The 7512-nt window shown below is 45.4% G+C and overlaps 1 long non-coding RNA gene, 1 other non-coding gene and 2 pseudogenes across 3 annotated transcripts; all 4 read right to left on the bottom strand.

Moving 5' to 3' along the window:
• Positions 1–7: 7 nt before the first annotated feature.
• On the bottom strand, positions 8–6322 carry LOC131734984 (uncharacterized). Of its 2 annotated transcripts, none has more exons than XR_009327219.1 (10): positions 6243–6322; positions 5234–5287; positions 4555–4605; positions 3921–3973; positions 2866–2927; positions 2273–2320; positions 1531–1707; positions 1258–1305; positions 599–660; positions 8–122 (listed from the first exon to the last, which is right to left on the bottom strand). It is a non-coding gene; the product is annotated as an uncharacterized LOC131734984 (long non-coding RNA). The 2 variants fall into 2 exon arrangements; XR_009327218.1 differs by having other exon boundaries at positions 1531–1649; positions 6243–6291.
• On the bottom strand, positions 354–431 carry LOC131734986 (small nucleolar RNA SNORD31; annotated as a pseudogene).
• On the bottom strand, positions 1394–1466 carry LOC131734985 (small nucleolar RNA SNORD30). Its single transcript, XR_009327220.1, has one exon. It is a non-coding gene; the product is annotated as a small nucleolar RNA SNORD30 (small nucleolar RNA).
• Positions 2619–2696, bottom strand: LOC131734987 (small nucleolar RNA SNORD31; annotated as a pseudogene).
• Positions 6323–7512: the final 1190 nt, after the last annotated feature.

The following is a 7512-nucleotide window of genomic DNA, read 5'->3' as shown; positions in this document are numbered from 1 at the left end:
GGTTAGGAATGACAGAAATGGAGGCCTATTTAAAATAATTTCAGCACAGAAAGGGTTTATGAAGCGACTCACCTTTTAAAAAGAATACTGAAGACCAGCTGACCACCTCAGCTGCCAGATCTCTGTAGAAATAAAGACACACTTTATTAAAAACGGAAATCCTGCAAATCAATGTGCGACAATTCAAACACTGGCAAGAAATATGAGGCAAAAATAAAACCAGATCAGGTCTGAGCTCAGCTTGAAGAGCTGCAGTGATGAATCTCAATAGAGTCTCACACAGCCTGCAAAAGCCTTACAGCATCACGCAGGAGATGCAGCGGTGTGTGTGTCAGTCTCTCGAACCCGAGTCGTTGTAATCAGAAGGTACAGTACCAGTCAGTCATGAATTCTCAGACTGGGGCGGTAATACAAGTCATCACGCAAGACTTTGCGGGCTCTGAGAAACGCACGCCAGCTAACATTAAACTACAGAGACTGTTTGAAATCCTCTCATTAAACTAGGAGGGAAAGCCTTCAGTGTCAATTCTAAACTACCCTTCATTATAACCTTAAAATGCATTCTGAAACTACATACGATAACTAAGCAGATACCAACCTGCAGCCCACGGTCTCCCGTCACCCTCCAGGACGGAGCATCGCATCGTCAGAGATCACAGCCTGCAAGAAATCAGAGGACAGATTCAACGCACAGAGTCTCGCTCGCATTCCCCGCGGCACAGCGAGACAGGGAGGGCTGGCTGCGTTCAGATTTTTAATTTGCATCAGCTTGAGGTCAGGCATATGCTTGTCTAGTATTAAAATCATCATGACAGCAGACAGGATGCAGTCACCAGCTAGTCTCCTGCCCTTACACTTCAAAAATAGGTTTTGCAATTAAAGGAGAGACTTGAATCAGACTCCCGCTGCACAGCAGTGTGATCCAGTCCCTGTTTCACTGGGAGTCTCACACGAGGACACGGGCTCCGACATCGATATATTATAATTTATTTCTTAGCAGACGTCCTTATCCAGGGCGACTTACAATTGTTACAAGATATCAAATTTTTACATACAATTCCCCATTTATACAGTTGGGTTTTTACTGGAGCAATCTAGGTAAAGTACCTTGCTCAAGGGTACAGCAGCAGTGTCCCCCCACCTGGGATTGAACCCACGACCCTCCGGTCAAGAGTCCAGAGCCCTAACCACTACTGCTTATATAGTAATAATAATAAAAATAATAATAATAATAATAATAATAATAATAATACACACCTGCTGTCTGGTTGCGCACAGCCCTTGAGAGAGATCCGGGTCACAGACCTGCAGGAGAAGAAGACACGGGACAGGAGAGAGAAAGTCAGTCTAAGAAGGAGACGAGGTTTCACGAAGCTGGACATGCGTGATCCTGCAGCTTCAGGCATTCCGATCTCTCAACAGGAATATTCAGCCGAACGAGATTCCATACGAAAATCATCACGAGCGCAGGGTAGAGATGCCTTTTATTAATTTATTATTTTAAAAAAAATTAAACATGAGTAAACTTACCAGGACTGAACTGGCTTCAGGATGCAAGTCCAGCAGCTGCCAGCAGAGGGCGCCGGCTTCACTGCAAGAGATAGGGGCTCTGCAGGTCCAGCAGCTGCCAGCAGAGGGCGCCGGCTTCACTGCAAGAGATAGGGGCTCTGCAGGTCCAGCAGCAGCCAGCAGAGGGCGCCGGCTTCACTGTAAGAGATAGGGGCTGCGTTACAAACAGCTCCTCAATTCACGGTCAGCAGCAGTAAAGACACGCACAGGGTCCTGCAGTCACTCAGGATGTTCGGTTGTATTTTCACACTGAATCAAAGTGAGCTAGTTTATTCATCATTGAGACTGCAGAGCTGTGAGATCAAATCAACACCCAGTTAGGATACAGAGCCCTGGGAGGGAGCAAGCAATGAAAAAACAAAGTCCACGAGATATAGCCTTCGTGCCAGACACCTTGCAGAACAGGTCACTGGCCTCGACTCACACAGGACAGTGCTGCCTGGATAGTTTGGTGGAGTCAGTCACACCATGTGGACAGTATATAGCCTCCAAAAGACAAGACAGTACTTGGTACTGACATTCCGCGAGACCAACATGGCAAAAATGCCTGCCAGGGATTAGCAAAGTGGGAAAGGCTAGTCAAGGACTTTAAAAAAGGCAATTAGTTCTTCGAGTGCTTGAGAGTAAACACTAGTTTAGGGAACGTTTGGTTTCAGATGAACCTTCAGTCCGTTCGGATCCTGAAACTGGAGGAGCAGCTCACCTGCGTGGGTCGGTACAGCCCGGGAGTCAGACCCATGTTACAGGATCCCTGTGTGGAGATAGAAAGGTTCAAGTTCAGTATTTCTGTGGACTGATAGTTTCCAGAAGAGAGAAACTCTGCTGTGAGAAGCGTTTAAACAAAAACGACTAAAACGCTGCTCTGAAAAACACGCAATACGTTCTGAAGCAGAAAATAACCCAGATCAGGTTTGAGCTCAGCTTGAACTGCAGCATTTCAAACCGAGGAACGTGAATCAACTCTCAATGCTGCTTGTAAAAAAAAATCTCACTACAGCAACACAGGAGACTGCAGGGGCGGCGTGTTCCAGTCTCTCGAACCCGAGTCGTTGTAATCAGAAGGTACAGTACCAGTCAGTCATGAATTCTCAGACTGGGGCGGTAATATAAGTCATCACGCAAGACTTTGCGGGCTCTGAGAAACGCACGCCAGCTAACGTGAAACTACAGAGACTGTTTGAAATCCTCTCATTAAACTAGGAGGGAAAGCCTTCAGTTTCAATTCTAAACTACCCTTCATTATAACCTTAAAATGCATTCTGAAACTCTATATAGGATAACCAAGCAGATACCAACCTGCAGCCCACAGTCTCCCGTCACCCTCCAGGATGGAGCATCGCATCGTCAGAGATCACAGCCTGCAAGAAATCAGAGGACAGATTCAACGCAGAGTCTCGCTCGCATTCCCTGCGGCACAGCGAGACACAGGGAGGGCTGGCTGCGTTCAGATTTTAAATTCGCATCAGCTTGAGGTCAGGCATATGCTTGTCTAGTATTAAAATCATCACGACAGCAGACAGGACGCAGTCACCAGCTAGTCCACAGCACACAGAGGGTTAACAGAAATAGGCCTTGCAATTAAAAACAAATAGAGATGTGACTCAGACTCCCGCTGCACAGCAGTGTGATCCAGTCCTGCTTTCACTGGGAGTTTAATAATCAGACACACCTGAGCTTGTTAGCTAGACACACTGGGGGCTGATCAAGCTGGTAGCACCTCTTCAAAGAGCACCTGTAGAACTCCTCTGTTTGTATCTTGGGACACTATCACCCTTCATGTAAATGTGCTTTATTTTGCTCTTATCTGCCCCCTATTTTACTGCATTTAATCCTGTACTTCAGAATACTGTAATCTGCCAAGTGTTTAACCTGTAGTACTTTGTATTTAATCACATCCTGATGTAACTATCACTATTTAATCATATCCTGATGTAACTATCACTATTACCTGCTGTATTATTGAATTGTGGTTTGTCACACTTGAACAAAAGTTATTGTATTTCTTGCTCTCATTGTATTACTTGTATTGTAACACTTGAAATGTATTTGCTTACGATTGTAAGTCGCCCTGGATAAGGGCATCTGCTAAGAAATAAATAATAATAATAAAACCTGGACTGGATCCACTTAATTTCTATCTCTGGGGTTAATTTTAGTTTAAGGTGCAACAGGAAAAAAACTAATCTTTGAAAAAAAAAAAACAACGCCATCTTTTGTATGAAAGTTTCTGGCAATACATCTAGCTATCCACTAGAGGGAGCTGGCACTTCAAATACACCCAGATACATTTCCTTATCAAGAGAAAAAACATCTTCATGCATTGCGTGGAGTTCGAGATGCTGCAGACCTACCTTGAAAATCTCCCTCGTGCGTCAGGAGCAGGTCAAGATGATTCGGACACAGCCTGCAAAACAGAGAGGGGCGGAGTTGTGAAGAGGGGAGGAGCCACAGAACAAAATTCACAAGAGGCACGCGGTGAAGAAAGCCGAGCCAGACGCAGCATCAGTCAGGGTTCTGTACTTCAGAGAGAATCAGATATGTGCTTGTAAATAATCACTTGCTGCAGAAGTCCGAGGCTCAGCAGGGAGATGCATCCTACACTACCAATAAGTCGGACTAAGAAACTACCACCTCACCAGCAGACACTGACAGAACACAGGCGTGTGAAAGGTTAAGGGCTTGTCAACACCCCTTTAGAAGCGTGACCCAATCCTAAGAGTTAGTTACTGCCTCTTTGAGGAGAGGCTAGCGTTGCTTCGGCACACACCTGAAACCCTTGATAAAATCAGCCAGCGTGAAAGAACGCAACACTGGTCCGTACAGCCAGCATCGCATTACAAACTGGTTGAGACCCGGTGTTTACTTCTGCAAGGTACAGGCGAGCGAGACACCCGCGCTCTCCAGCGGAGACGAGAGACTTCACGCGGGCCGCAGAGATCAGAACGGTGCAGGAGTCGCCCTGCTAGAATGAAGGCGGGTGCTCACCTGGGAACAGGTGCATCACAGCACAGGGAGGGGCGCTCCTCTCACAGGCAGCTGTGAACACAAAATACAGTCAGGTTACTGATCCAGCATGACAAACAGAGCCGCAGTATCCCCCACCTGGGATCGAACCCATGACCCTCCGGTCAAGAGCCCTGACCACTACTCCACACTATATACAGCGACGTCAGACCCCAGCTGTAAGTCAGATTATATTGCAGTTAATTGACAATCGATCACGTGCTTTCTTTTGCCAATTAAAGACTAACAAACAAACAAACCAGTGCCTTCAATTGCATGCGGCTCCCGCTGAGAACCGCGTTAACACAACACTGCCCCATGCGCTGAAGAGATTGCAAAGGGGAGGTTGATTTTAATGAAGCACGGGTCCTGCACAGCGCTACAGTCAACCCAGCAGCTGTCTGCTGATCCACAAGGGCTGCAGCGCTGCCTGCTGTGTTAGAGGCGCTCCAATACCGACACGTCACTCACAACCCGGGCTGGTTTGTTTTGACGCATCGTTGGTCAGAGGCGCGCTACTCAGAATCTGGTAAAGGGTTTTTTGCATCATTGCCTTCAGCCAAGCGAGAATTTATCGTCACTGTAGCACAGCGTTCAAAACACGAAGACACTGTCTCGCCCCCCTCCCACTCCTATCTGAAGCATGCTTTATTCGCTTTACCTGCTTTCACACCCGTGCAAGGCATCGTTTCTCTTCTCTCGGGTCCGTGCGGCTCTGCGGGTAACAGGGACAGACACAAACGCATCAGAATTAGCAAGCCGCGTTTAAATAAACTAGCAATACGTGCACTTGCGAAGCGCGGTCTGCAAACGCAGAGAGAGAAGGCAAGACGCCACGTGCTGCGCCGCCTCCTCGTGGACGTTCTAGAACATCAAGGAACGTTCCACTCGCTCACCACGTGGCGGACGCGGGCCAGCAACGCCCGAATTGGATTGGATTCCTTATATAAAAAAAACTAAAATTACTTTCTCAAATGCAAAACCCCACCAAGACAGGATTTCTGTTTAGGAGGCGCTGCGGTTCTCATCAGAATTAGATAAAGTTGCAATCACGGTTTTCAGGACAGGTCTGTGTAATTTTCATCATCGAGAAACCGCAATGCTGGCGCCCCTGCATTGTTAAGATGCATTTAAAATCATTCACATCCATTTGTGATTTAACACAGCGCTGGGCGAGTTGCAGAAGAATTAAAGGCGACGAGATCTGGCCGTTCAGGACACGTGGTTACGAAGACACTGACCACGCACCCTCGCTCAGGGAGTCTCAATGCAAGGAGTCGTGCAATTACATCAAAATCGAAATTAAATAAATACAGACGAATTTAACAAACATCACATTTGGAAATGCAAAACATTGTTATCGAAACTTATTCACAACCACTAATCGAGATAGAGGTTTAATAGTCGCATCAATGCTGCAAAAGAGATTAGATAGATAGAGATAGATATAATATATTTTTAGTAAGATTGCAAAGGTTAAAAAAAATAATGTCCCACGAGTACGTCATACAGTAAACGTAACCATTCGCAATTAATAAATCACCTTCAAAATTGATCAAACTAATACACACGTGAAGATATCTCGTGGATAACAGTAAACACACACTTTGAATCCGCAAATAGAGACTCTCTAGTAATTTTAAACAGACTGTTTGTTTGAGAGATCTTACCTCAGTCAGAGCTCGCTGTGAAATGGCCGATTGAAGGGCGGCTCCGCCTTTTATACACCCCGCGTTGTGACGTCACCGGAAACGGACTCTCCTCGGGGGGGGGGGGGGGGGGGGGTAGGGAAATAAATTAATTATTTAATCCCAGTCGCGTTTATAATCCTCGGTGCTGAGCTGTGTCGAAATTAAACTCGCGAGAATCCTCAAATGTGGTGCTCAAAATTAAAAAACAGATATATATAGATAGATAGATAGATAGAAAGATAGATAGATAGATAGATAGATGAACGAAGCGAGCCACGCGGTCCTCTTACGTCACCCGAGCCCCCTGCCGGCTCTGCTCTCAATTCAAGGCTTGACTTCTCTCTATTCCTGAAGGAGATTCATCTTCAAGTGTCGCTCGTCCTTGTTAGACAGCTTGTTGGGTCTTCCAGTCCTGGGTTTGTCAATGACAGGTGATGCTTCTCTGTGATTGTTGCTTCTGCTTGAAAATCGAGCGATGCGAGAGATTTCACTCAATGAGTTTCCTTCTGTATGCGAGTCAAGGCTGTTATAATAGCAGAAAACACGAGCGGAGGCTTTGAGGAAATTGTTGATGCTCAGAATGCATCAGAGTAGAGAAATGCAACATGTCTGAGACTTTTGCACAGCAGTGTGTGTGTGTGTGTATATAATATAATTGATTTCTTAGCAGACGCCCTTATCCAGGGCGACTTACAATTGTTACAAGATATATTGTATGATGCAATATACATCTATTTCTTTAGCTGTTTTCTTTAACATTTTGCAAATATGCATGATTATTTGTTATTCAATGTTATCATTTAAGAGGGATTTTTTGGTTTGTTTAAATAATATTTCAGCGTCCCCTCTTCCTTCCGCCTCTTACACGCTCTCATCAAAACAAACTTTTAAAAACACGAATATAATATATATATATATAATGTATCGTGGTATAATGCTGAACTATTATTTTGAAAAATTTCGTTTTTTTTTTTTTTTAAACAAAAAAGCCATTGAAATCCTGTCCGCCCGTTTTCAATGCGATTACCGGAACAGACAGTGTAGCGCCCCCTAGTAGAAATCTACCTTAGTGCAGCGCTGTCCCCACCCCCGGTCCGGGGGCCCCCTCTGCTGTGTCTGCTGGTTTCCATTCCAGCTGAGCTCTCAGTCACTGAACCAGACCCTTCACTGAACTGACAATTCTCTTAATTAGACCTTGTTTTAATTGTTTTCAGCTCATTTAAACAGCGTTTTAATTGTTTTCAGCTCA

Source organism: Acipenser ruthenus, unplaced genomic scaffold (assembly GCF_902713425.1).
Source record: "Acipenser ruthenus unplaced genomic scaffold, fAciRut3.2 maternal haplotype, whole genome shotgun sequence".
Taxonomy (NCBI): Eukaryota; Metazoa; Chordata; class Actinopteri; order Acipenseriformes; family Acipenseridae; genus Acipenser; species Acipenser ruthenus.
The sequence above is the reverse complement of the archived record's forward strand: the minus strand, read 5'-3'. Positions and strand labels throughout refer to the sequence as shown.